At 39.2% G+C, this 12,588-nt stretch overlaps 1 long non-coding RNA gene across 1 annotated transcript; it reads left to right on the forward strand.

Moving 5' to 3' along the window:
• The first annotated feature begins 4,240 nt into the window (after positions 1-4,240).
• LOC133878370 (uncharacterized) lies at positions 4,241-9,157 on the forward strand. Its single transcript, XR_009901889.1, has 4 exons — positions 4,241-4,453; positions 4,617-4,716; positions 5,960-6,054; positions 8,147-9,157. It is a non-coding gene; the product is annotated as an uncharacterized LOC133878370 (long non-coding RNA).
• Positions 9,158-12,588: the final 3,431 nt, after the last annotated feature.

The following is a 12,588-nucleotide window of genomic DNA, read 5'->3' on the forward strand; positions in this document are numbered from 1 at the left end:
TGATACAAGCAAGGTAAGGAGAAGTCGCTGATGCACTTTCTCGCAGGTATGCCTTACTCTCCATACTTGATGCAAAATTGCTTGGTTTTGAACACATTAAAGAATTATATGCTGAAGACCACGAATTTTGTGAGGAATATAGAGCTTGTGAGAAAATTGCCTCTGGTAAGTTCTTTAGGCTTGATGGATTCCTATTTCGAGAAAATAAGCTATGCGTGCCTAATTGTTCAATGAGGGAGTTATTAGTGCAGGAATCACATGGTGGGTGATTAATGGGACATTTTGGAGTTGCAAAGACTTTAGCTATTTTGCAGGAGCACTTCTATTGGCCTCACATGAAACGAGATGTCGAACGGATTTGTGGTAGATGTGTCACATGTAGGCAAGCTAAATCCAAAGTGCAGCCCAACGGTTTGTATACTCCTTTACCAATTCCTAGTGAGCCTTGGATTGATATTTCAATGGATTTTGTGTTAGGATTGCCTAGGACTAAACGTGGAAGAGATTCAATTTTTGTGGTCGTGGATAGATTTTCTAAAATGGCACATTTTATTCCATGTCACAAAACGGATGACGCTTCGCAAGTTGCTGATTTGTTCTTTAGAGAGATTGTGAGATTACATGGCATGCCTAGGACAATTGTTTCGGATAGAGATGCTAAGTTCTTGAGCTATTTTTGGAAGACTTTGTGGTGTAAGCTAGGCACCAAGCTATTGTTTTCCACTACTTGTCATCCACAAACTGATGGTCAAACTGAAGTAGTAAATAGGACTTTGTCTACTCTATTGAGGGCAATCATTAGAAAGAACATCAAAACATGGGAAGAATGTTTACCACATGTTGAGTTTGCATATAATAGAGCTGTTCATTCTGCTACCAAATTTTCGCCATTTGAAATTGTGTATGGGTTTTTAATCCTTTAACTCCATTGGATTTATCTCCTTTACCTTTGACAGAGCACGTTAATTTAGATGGCAAAAAGAAAGCTGACTTTGTGAAGCAGATTCATGAGAAAGCAAGACTCAACATTGAGCGAAGAACGGAACTATATGCCACACAAGCCAACAAGGGACGTCAGAACCTGGTTTTTGAACCCGGAGATTGGGTTTGGCTGCATATGAGAAAAGAAATATTCCCAGCGAAAAGACGTTCCAAATTGCTCTCAAGAGGAGATGGCCCTTTCCAAGTCCTCGAGCGTATCAATGACAACGCTTACAAGCTAGATTTACCTGGTGAGTACAATGTAAGTACCACTTTTAATGTTACTGATTTGAGTCCTTTTGATGTAGGTGATGATTTGAGGGCAAATCCTTTTCAAGGCACCGCTTCGAAGGATCTCGTTCAAGTACCAATTGGGCCGGTTACGAGAGCACGAGCAAAGAAGTTCAAGGATGTGCTCAACGGACTCATCAAAGAGTTATGGGCTCAAGCAAATTCGTGGAGGCCCATTGAGCATGATCCACGTGGGCAACAAAGAATTGTCACCTTGATTCAAGTTCTAGAAGGATCCGGTCAAGGCTAAGAATTGGCAAGAAAACAATCGCAGAAAATCTAAACCAAATTGATGCGGAATAAATTGATGGTGGATTGACATGGAAATATGTTGGACCACAAAGATAATTGATGGTGAACCGACATAGAAATATGAAGAGTACCATATTTAGAACGATTTCATGCCTTATTCAAGTTAGATGTTTAAGTATATTTTGATTTGATATTTCTAAGTTTTCCATAATGGGTTTGTTGCCCAAATAATTGCTTGGACCGCAAGAGATTGCGTAGGGATAAAGAAAAAGACAGACATTGATTATTCATAAAACTTGTGAGGTTTATTCTCTTTGGTTCTTTGAAGAACTACTCGAACTTATTGGGATTTCCCGTGGCGTTCATATCGACTTATCAAACGGAGTTTCCACCACCGTTTGTGGCGTCTTCCTTATACCGAGGTTCTTGTTTGTCATAAACAATGAATCTGTTCATAGAACGATCTTGGGTTCCCTTTCGTTGTTGGGTCTCGTTATTCTTGACGGGGTTCACATCAACCTTACCGCCTTGGATAGTGCACATTTTCATCGCATGAAGAAAGAAACTATCTAATACAGATACAACAGGAAAACTTAGCACAAATCAGACTTGAAATCTCAATAATATGTAGGCATATTCTATCAAAGCACAAATAACTGAGATAGCAGATAAAGATCCATGAGATAGCTGAAAGACTAAGAAGAAAAACCTTGCACCTTACCCCCACCCCCTTTTTTTTTTTTTTTTTTTTTTGGTGAAAAAAAAAACAAATCAACTTGCAGAAAAGGAAAAGAAAAGACAATTAGTCCAAGCATGTAGGGTAAGGGCAAACCTGACCTTAGGGAGAGAGGTTTACCTATACCAAGACAGAAAAGCAGTTGCCCGACGTGTTTTGTCTGTCATCCCTATAAAATACCTGCAGAAATTTCTCAAGACAAAAAGAGAAACTATATATGGATAGACAAAATGGTTCCATAACAAATATGCAAAGTATGCACATGATATGACAATATAAAAGATGCAATACAAAGGATATGACAATATAAAAGATGCACTGCAAGTGTACCTGACATGCCTAGGATTGTGGTTCCTAGGATTTAGGAACTACAATCCTAGGCATGTGTGACCTCACCTACTAGGTGGGTCCGCTCCCCCATGGGAAGTGAGTGTGCCAATCTTGTCCTCCATCCTTTGGCTGTAGTTCTATATATTTGATCAAGTTCCGCATAAAGCTGCCAGTAATGGGCAATTCTTCATAGGATGGATCCCTTTTAGGCGTTTGCGGCTTTTCCTCATGATGCTGAGATTTGTTCTTCTTTGGCAACCAGGCCTATTTTACAGGAACAAACCTCTGCTGTTGTCGCTAATGCCTTGGAGCAGGATACCTTGCATGAGGTCCCGACTTTCTAGGCGGGTCCTTCTGAGGCTGAGGACCCCTGACATGACTATGAACTACACATTGGTGACATACGGGAGTTTTGTGAACTAGTGGAGCATACCTTGATAGTTTTCCTTTGAGCTTGTTGCTTCCTAAGAGCTTTGGTGCTAGTAGAATCTTTCTTTGGCAACTCCTTCACTTTAGTCCTCTGAACAAGTACGTGTGTTTTAGTATTTTATGTTGGCAACATTCTGGATGATAAAACCACTTTTTGTAACGGTTGCCTTTTAAACAAGTTTATCAGTTTTTATTCAAAGTCTTTAAGTTATATGGACAGTGTTCGTTTCAAGCCATGTGACTGGTCACAAAGTTCTAGAAGATGTCCATGAAGACTCCATGCATTTTTTTTGAAGTCAGATCAACCGGTTCCTGTGCAACCGTCCGGACAGGCCATTGAAGGTGTCCGAACGCCCCTCAGTATCTAGGAGCTTCAGCTTTGAAGACATCCGGACATCATAGCAACATCGTCAGGACGCTAGCCACCCTCATCTAATACCCTCCCCCTAAGATGCAGCATCTAATTGTTTTTACTTGTACCATGAAGGTCAAGGTAAAAATTTTTACTTGCACCATGAAGAACAAGATATAAAGCTAATTCAGCACAGAAGCAGTGAATATAAGCATATAACAAGGAATTCAGAGGAATAACTGCTTGTTTCTTGTTAGTGCTGCAACTAAGAGAGAATGCTAGAATTTTTAGGCTCTAGGTTTAACTAGCATGTTGGTCAATTTGACAATCTTATCAAAAACATCTCTCTCATTAGAATTTCTAGAAACAAGAAGTCAGAGAGGAAAGAATGTACCTTAGGAGAGCCTTGGACAGTGTACAATATCATCACATGAGGAAAGCAACTATCAAGCATAAAAAGTGTAAAGACCAAGAAAATAAATAAGGAGTTTAGCATTTAATAAATTATATTTATTAAGTAGATGAGACTAATAATTATATTCTAGGTGATAATATTTATACTATGTAAATAAAAAGAGTTTTAAGATAAAATAATGGAAGTTGGAATAATAAAATATTATTAATGAGTTTCTAGGATTAAGTAAAAATAAGTCTAGTTAGCATGGAAAAATAAACAAAGTGTTTATTTTTATCATATGGGCTTGTAAATGATAGCCCAAGAAAGGAGAAAAAGGATGATGTCTTTTAGGCCCAAACCAGGAATTTTCACTAAAGCCCTTAAAAATCACTTAGTTTGAGGGCATTTTTGAAATTTTCACCTAAACCCATATCCTCTCCTCATGACTCACGGCCACACACACTCTCTCCTTCAGATTTTTCTTTCTTTTTCTCACCTAAACTCACACACGCATCACTCTCGGTTTCCCCCACTCAACAAAAAAAATTTCCACCATTTTTCTCCCTTCTCTCTTGCTCTTCTCTCTTCTCTCATCAACCCTTGAACCTTGGGAGCCATGGCACATGTGGGGCTTTGATTTCTTGTTGGAAGCATTGCACAAAGGGGGTCTTTCAAGAGCAAAACCGTAAGTTCTCCATCCCTTTCATTTTTCTCTTCTCTTCTCCTCTCCACATGGGTTTGTGGTTGCTTGGAAAGAGTTTTTGAGCTCAAAACATTACCCATAGAGGGCTGTAATTTTCGGAATCTCCAGCCCTCTCTCTTACACTCTTTCATATGTAAATCATAAGTTTGGCTTGGGCTTTGCTTCAAATCAAGTCTTTCATTGTTTTTGAGCTTTGGGTAACGATTTTTGGGTGTTAGGACCTTCAATCTACCGATTATTTTGAGGTAATTTCGTAATCCCTAATTTTTGTCTAAGTTAGGTCAATTTTGGGTGTTAGACTAAATTGTTAAAATTAGCTTGAGGCTTTTGTGTATAATGAATTCCTATACACTATTTAAGCCATGGGTTGTTGGATTAAAGGATTTGAAACTCCAATTTTGTTAATTGTTGAAGTATATGCATAAACTCTAAATTTGATGAGTTGAGTTAAAATTGGGGCTTTTAGATGTTTAAGCCCTAGATTATTAATTAGTTGATTAATTGCATTTAGGGTGTTAATTGATCCTATGTTATGTATGTGCTTCATAAAAAAATAGATATTTATGGGGTTAGGTCCTAAAGTTAGTAATTTGTATAAATTGAAAATTTTAATTGTAAACCTAAGAATATTTCTATGTATAGGTTTAGTCAATTAATGGGTAATAAAGTAAACCCTATAATTTTATGGGTTAGTAATTGTAGATAATAAAATGTTGAATGGAACCTTAAAACTTTATGAGCTCAACTTTTAAACATGTATAAAGGGAATCATGAGTTTATGGCTATGAGTTGGGGCTTTGATGGGTATACTATGGTGGCTATTTCTCATTGGGTTCAATTATAAGAAGAGTCTAAAAGAAGAAAGTGAGACAAATAGTGAAGTGAAAGGAATAAATGAAAGTGAAGTGCACTAAGTGAAATAAATAGATTCACAAAATTACAATAAGAGTTAATAAAGTAATTTGTTGAATAAGGATTAAAGTCCTATAGTCTAATCACTTAAGTATTTATATCATAAAAGAATAAAAAGTTGAATAGGAGAGTTGAAAATAAAGATGTCAAGGGATTTATAGTTTAATCCAATTAGGTTTTATAACCTAAACTACTTGAATGGTTAGAAACTAGTAAATGTAAAGTATTTAAGTGTATCATTGAATTAGGTTTAAGCTTGCTAAGCATTGTATATATATATATATATATACATACATATACATGTACATGAGTCAAGTACGCGTTGTTAACCTAGCAAATAAGTAACGAGCTATAAAAAGGATTAACAATAATAGTAGCTAATAAAAATAGTAAATACATCTTATAATTAATAAACAAGGTAAAGTATAAACCTAGAACCAATGGTAAACCTAATAATAGCTTGAGGTACCTAGCTAGAGTTAGAAGCGTGTGATGCGACGTGTGAGCACGCGGGTAGTTTATGTGTCATAAAGTATAGAGCTCAATAACTTAGTCTAATATCATAAATGTTTGCAGGCACGTAAGGTGGAGACTTCAATTGTTCTCCAACGGTGAGTTCAACGTATTTAGAACGTGTGGGATATTCGAGTCATGAGCCCAGTGCAGCCAAGGTGAGTATTCTACTCACTGAGAAACCCTAGGAATTTAGATTTACATTTTGACAATATTTGGTTGTATTTATTGTTATGGAATTTGTTGGTGAAAATATATGTGAATGAGTTGTGATATATTTGGATTGAGAATTGTGATGATAAATGGATGTTGAAATTGTAATGTATTTATAGTTATGGAAGTGTTAGTAAAAATATATGTGAATGGGTTGTGATATATTTGGATTAAGAATTGTGATAATAAATGGATGTTGTTGAAATTGGAATGTATTGATGGTTATGGAATTGTTTGTAAAAAATATATGTGAATGAGTTATGATATATTTGGATTGAGAATTGTGATGATAAAAATATATGTGAATGAGTTATGATATATTTGGATTGAGAATTGTGATGATAAATGGATGTTGTTGGAATTGGAATGTATTGATGGTTATGGAATTGTTGATAAAAATGAAGGTGGTATGTGTTGAAAGAAAGATGTTTGGGAATACACATGTGATGATATGTATATAGTGTGAATGCTTTGGTATTATGAGAACCCGGTAGTTGATAGATGGTAAGTCCAATGTTGTAGTATCTGGAACAGTGGTAGGCCATAGTGTAGCAGCTCTTGGCTGAGATGAGTGGTAGGCCAGAGGGTACCAGCTCTTGGCTGAGATGTGTGTGGTAAGCCTAGCATTGAAGTGTTAGCACTAGTGAGATATGTGGTAAGCCTAGCATTGAAGTGCTAGTTCACGTGAGATGTGTGCCCTACGGGTCGTAGCTTTACGGGCGGTGTTGATGGTAAGCCTTGCATTGAAGTGCTAGTACTAGTGAGATATGTGGTAAGCCTAGCATTGAAGTGCTAGTTCACGTGAGATGTGTGCCCTGCGGGTCGTAGCTTTACGGGCGAATTTGATGGTAAGCCTAGCATTGAAGTGCTAGTACTAGTGAGATATGTGGTAAGCCTAGCATTGAAGTGCTAGCTCACGTGAGATGTGTGCCCTACGGATCGTAGCTTGGGCGTTGGCGATGGCAAGTCAAGCATTGAAGTGCTAGCACTCGTGAGATGTGTAGAATATTGTTTATGGTATGCATGGAATATTGTTAGTAGAAACTATAATAATATACGTGTGTGACGAATGTTGTGACTGTACTTAATGATGCGTTGTTGAGTGGACTTAATGATTTGAGAATAATATTGTTGAATCTTGTATGTATGTATTGATGGAAATCAAGGCACCGCTTTGAAGTATCTCGTTCAAGTACCAATTGGGCCGGTTACGAGAGCACGAGCAAAGAAGTTTAAGGATGTGCTCAACGGACTCATCCAAGAGTTATGGGCTCAAGCAAATTTGTGGAGGCCCATTGAGCATGATCCATGTGGCCAACAAAGAATTGTCACCTTGATTCAAGTTCTAGAAGAATCCGGTCAAGGCCAAGAATTGGCAAGAAAACAATCGCAGAAAATCTAAACCAAATTGACGCGGAATAATTGATGGTGGGCTGATATGGAAATACGTTGGACCACAAAGATAATTGATGGTGAACCGGCATGGAAACATGAAGAGTGCCATATTTAGAATGATTTCATGCCTTATTTAAGTTAGATATTTAAGTATATTTTGATTTGTTCACTTTTTTTAGATTAGGACTTTATTTTCTTTCCTTGCTAGGAATTGATTTGTTTTATTTATTAGGATTAGAACTACTTTCTCCGCAAGTAATTTTCTTGTATAAATAGGTATACCTACCATGTAATCGAGGAGACATTGATGATTCATAAAACTTGTGAGGTTTTATTCTCTTTGGTTCTTTGAAGAACTACTCGAACTTATCGGGATTTCCCGTGGCGTTCATCTCAACTTATCAAACGGAATTTCCACCACCGTTTGTGGCGTCTTCCTTATACCGAGGTTCTTGTTTGTCATAAACAACGGGTCGAGGTTTTTCCATTCGAATCTGTCCTTAGAACGGTCTTGGGTTCCCTATCGTTGTTGGGTCTCGTTATTCTTGACGGGGTTCACATCATGTATGTTTGTGTGCATTGTTTACTCCGTAGTGAGTCTTATACTACTGAGGTGGTGAACTCATACTTTCACCTGTACAGATGTGGTTAACTGATGGAGATCAAGGGACCGCTTTGAAGGATCTCGTTCAAGTACCAATTGGGCCGGTTACGAGAGCACGAGCAAAGAAGTTCAAGGATGTGCTCAACGGACTCATCCAAGAGTTATGGGCTCAAGCAAATTTGGGGAGGCCCATTGAGCATGATCCACGTGGGCAACAAAGAATTGTCACCTTGATTCAAGTTCTAGAAGGATCCGGTCAAGGCTAAGAACTGCTGAGATTGTTCGTTAATTTAGAAGGATCGGATTACAAGACTTATTTTCTTTACCTACCTAAGATCTTTATTTATTTTCTTTCCTTGCTAGGAATTGATTTGGACTTTATTTTCTTTCCTTGCTAGGAATTGATTTGTTTACTTATTAGGATTAGAACTACTTTCTCCGCAAGTAATTTTCTTGTATAAATAGGTGTACCTACCATGTAATGGAGGAGACATTGATTATTCATAAAACTTGTGAGGTTTATTCTCTTTGGTTCTTTGAAGAACTGCTCGAACTTATCGGGATTTCCCGTGGCGTTCATCTCGACTTATCAAACGGAGTTTCCACCACCGTTTGTGGCGTCTTCCTTATACCGAGGTTCTTGTTTGTCATAAACAACGGGTCGAGGTCTTCCATTCAAATCTGTTCATAGAACGATCTTGGGTTCCCTTTCGTTGTTGGGTCTCGTTATTCTTGACAGGGTTCACATCATTAACCTTACAACCGTACAGAGTTTGACGCTTTGATTGCAAGTCCAGTGGATCTAATGAAATGACTTCGTAGCATAGTACTTGGGATGTTATGACCGAAGCACGACGCGACAGTTATAATGGTTGGACCATGTGTTGTTCGCCTTTTGGTAGACTTTGTTTATGGCTCGTGTCGCCTGTGACACGTGTATTTATGAGCCAGTCTTTTAGTATGTATTTAATAGCTATGTAAAAGCCTTAAACAGATAGACAGATTAATAACTCTTTTGTTGTGATTAACTGTTGTTTATAGATGTACCTTTCGCTATGTTGATAATATTATTATATGTTATCCGCTGCGTAGATGTAACTCTGATTATCAAGTACATGTTATGGAATGTGTACCGTATGTTGGCTGAGTGACATGAAGTCGTGCCACTGTGATGACTCATTATATGTTTTTTTTTTTTTAAAAAAAGGGTCGTCACAAAAAGTGAGCTAGAAAACTTTGCATATGTCAGACTTATGTTCTCAACCACATATGTAAGCATAATTCATCAAAGCACAATGAACCAATAAAATAGAATAAGAGGCATGAGATAGCTGACAAAATTTTAAAAAGAACCACCCTGCTAGAAAACTCCCCAAAATATATATATATATATATATATGTTTTGTTAAAAACATCTTGCCTTCAGAGGACTAGACACAGAGAAGCCTAATCCTAGCATGGAAATACACGTCACAAACATCAATGGATTTTCGAAAGGACTCAAACCTGCTACCATCCAGAGGTTTGGTAAGAATGTCTGCCAATTGGTTATCAGTGGGAATGAAAGAGAGAGAAACTACCTCAGATTCCACAAGATCACGCAAGAAGTGATGTCTGATGTCGATGTGCTTGGTCCGAGAGTGCTAAACAGGATTCTTGGAAATATTTATAGTACTAGTATTATCACAGTTGATAATCATGGTATCCTGAGTGAATCCATAGTCACATAACAACTTCTTCATCCACAACAATTGGGTACAACAGCTTCCCGCAGCAATATACTTAGCCTCAGCAGTGGAGAGAGAAATCGAGTATTGTTTCCTACTCATCCAGGCTACAAGATTATTTTCTACATAGAAGCATCCTCCTGAGGTGCTCTTCCTATCATCAGCATTTCCAGCCCAGTCTGCATCAGAGTATCTCGCAACAACAAAATTTGTTTCCCTAGAATACCATATGACATAGAAAAGAGTATCATTTACATACCTGATGATACACTTGACTGCAATGAGGTGAGATTCTTTAGGATTTTCCTGAAAACGAGCACAAACTCCCACATTGAAGGCAATATCTGGTCGGCTGGCTGTGAGGTATAGGAGGCTCCCTATCATACTCCTGTATAGAGTTGGATGAACTGGTTTCCCTGCATGGTCATTGCTTATCTTGACACTTCCCATCTAGACGGAAACGTTTAACCATATCTTTAGCATACTTGGATTGAGAGATGAAAATGTGTTCAGAAGTTTGTTTGACTTGAAGACCAAGAAAGTAATTCAACTCACCATCATGCTCATCTCAAATTTTTGCTTCATCTACTCAGAAAATTCATGGGCTAGGAAATCTAGAGTAGTTGATGGAGATCAAGGCACCGCTTTGAAGGATCTCGTTCAAGTACCAATTGGGCCGGTTACGAGAGCACGAGCAAAGAAGTTCAAGGATGTGCTCAACGGACTCATCCAAGAGTTATGGGCTCAAGCAAATTCGGGGAGGCCCATTGAGCATGATCCACGTGGCCAACAAAGAATTGTCACCTTGATTTAAGTTCTAGAAGAATCCGGTCAAGGCCAAGATTTGGCAAGAAAACAATCGCACAAAATCTAAACCAAATTGATGCGGAATAATTGATGGTGGGCTATATGGAAATACGTTGGACCACAAAGACAATTGATGGTGAACCGGCATGGAAATATGAAGAGTACCATATTTAGAATGATTTCAAGCCTTATTTAAGTTAGATATTTAAGTATATTTTGATTTGTTTACTTTTTGGATTTGGACTTTATTTTCTTTCCTTGCTAGGAATTGATTTGTTTACTTATTAGGATTAGAACAACTTTCTCCGCAAGTAATTTTCTTGTATAAATAGGTGTACCTACCATGTAATAGAGACATTGATGATTCATAAAACTTGTGAGGTTTTATTCTCTTTGGTTCTTTGAAGAACTACTCGAACTTATCGGGATTTCCCGTGGCGTTCATCTCGACTTATCAAACGGAATTTCCACCACCGTTTGTGGCGTCTTCCTTATACCGAGGTTCTTGTTTGTCATAAACAACGGGTCGAGGTTTTTCCATTCGAATCTGTCCTTAGAACGGTCTTGGGTTCCCTTTCGTTGTTGGGTCTCGTTATTCTTGACAGGGTTTACATCATTTGGTATCAGAGCACACTCTCCAAAGAATCATGGGCAGAACTTAACCGGTGGAAAGATCAATTTTTCCAGCAATGGAGAGATGAAATTGCAGCACGTCAGGTACGATTCTCATCTGTTTCATTAGAAAACCCACCCGAACAACTGCCAAAACCCACAACCCTACCACAAATCAACCCGGCAGAACCATCACTGCCCAAAACCACAGCCCCACCACCATGCAAAGACCCCGAACCCATCACTGCACGACTACAAGACCAACCACCACCATCATCCTTAGAAAAACCACTCAAACAACAACCCACAAAAGCCACCCTACCACCACCATCACCCCTTGAAAATTTTCCAGAAAAACAACCACTGCCTATACCCACAGTCGTAGCAACACCTCCGAAATTCCCACCATGTTCATCAATCACCCAGCCACTCCATCACCCAAGGTACCCACCCCCGAAACCTCAAAACCCAGCCACCCTCTTCACGATTCCCTCAACCCAACGTTTCCCATACCTCAAGATCACCCATGGTCAGCCACAAACCAAAAGGATCAAACCGAAAAAACAATCCCAACCAGGGAAACCCAATTTTTTTCACATAGATTGGTTCAAAAGGAAGAAACGGGCCAGATACAAAATGAGCAACAGAGGACCGAAGAAGAAGAGACAGGTGTTGAGGGCCAAAATCCAGGGGTTCACAATTCCGACGATTTGGCGTTTAGCAAGAAAGAGGCTCGGGGAGCCGACCCAAACTGGGCCGTGGCCTAGAGCATCGTTCCCTGGCCGGCGGCAAGACCTAGAAGCTGGAACGATGGAGGGAGGTCTGGCGAAGCAAGCTTCTTCACCGGGCTATTTCTCCGGTCACCGGCGGCCACCCAGACGCCCCCCTGACGGTGATGACGCGAGGGTCGGTGATTTCGGCGTGAACCACGGCAGCCCAGAATCTTCCATCGAGCACAGGGGCGAGCCTCCATGTGATTCTGTGACGGATGCAGAGGCACCGGCCGATGATCGACAGTTTCCTGTGAGCGAGGTGGACAGAGGAGCACACTCAGGTTTGATTGGTGGAGGAAGAATGAATATGGGATTCGAGATTTTCGGACTTTCGGTTGAAGGAGACTGGAATCGGAAATCTGCTGCTGGAAAAAAAAATTGAAGAATGCTGTGGCAATACCCGAGAGTTCCAGATTTTGCATTGAAAGAGAAGTAAACCGGGAATCTGTTGTTAGAGGAAAATGGAAAGGAACTGTAGCTGAGACAAAAGGGGCGCGTTGCAGTTCCTTGCAAAGAAGAAGCTGGATCCTTAAACAAAGAAGAAGAGGACCACGAAAAAAA

This window comes from Alnus glutinosa, chromosome 1 (genome assembly GCF_958979055.1).
Source record: "Alnus glutinosa chromosome 1, dhAlnGlut1.1, whole genome shotgun sequence".
Lineage (NCBI taxonomy): Eukaryota > Viridiplantae > Streptophyta > Magnoliopsida > Fagales > Betulaceae > Alnus > Alnus glutinosa.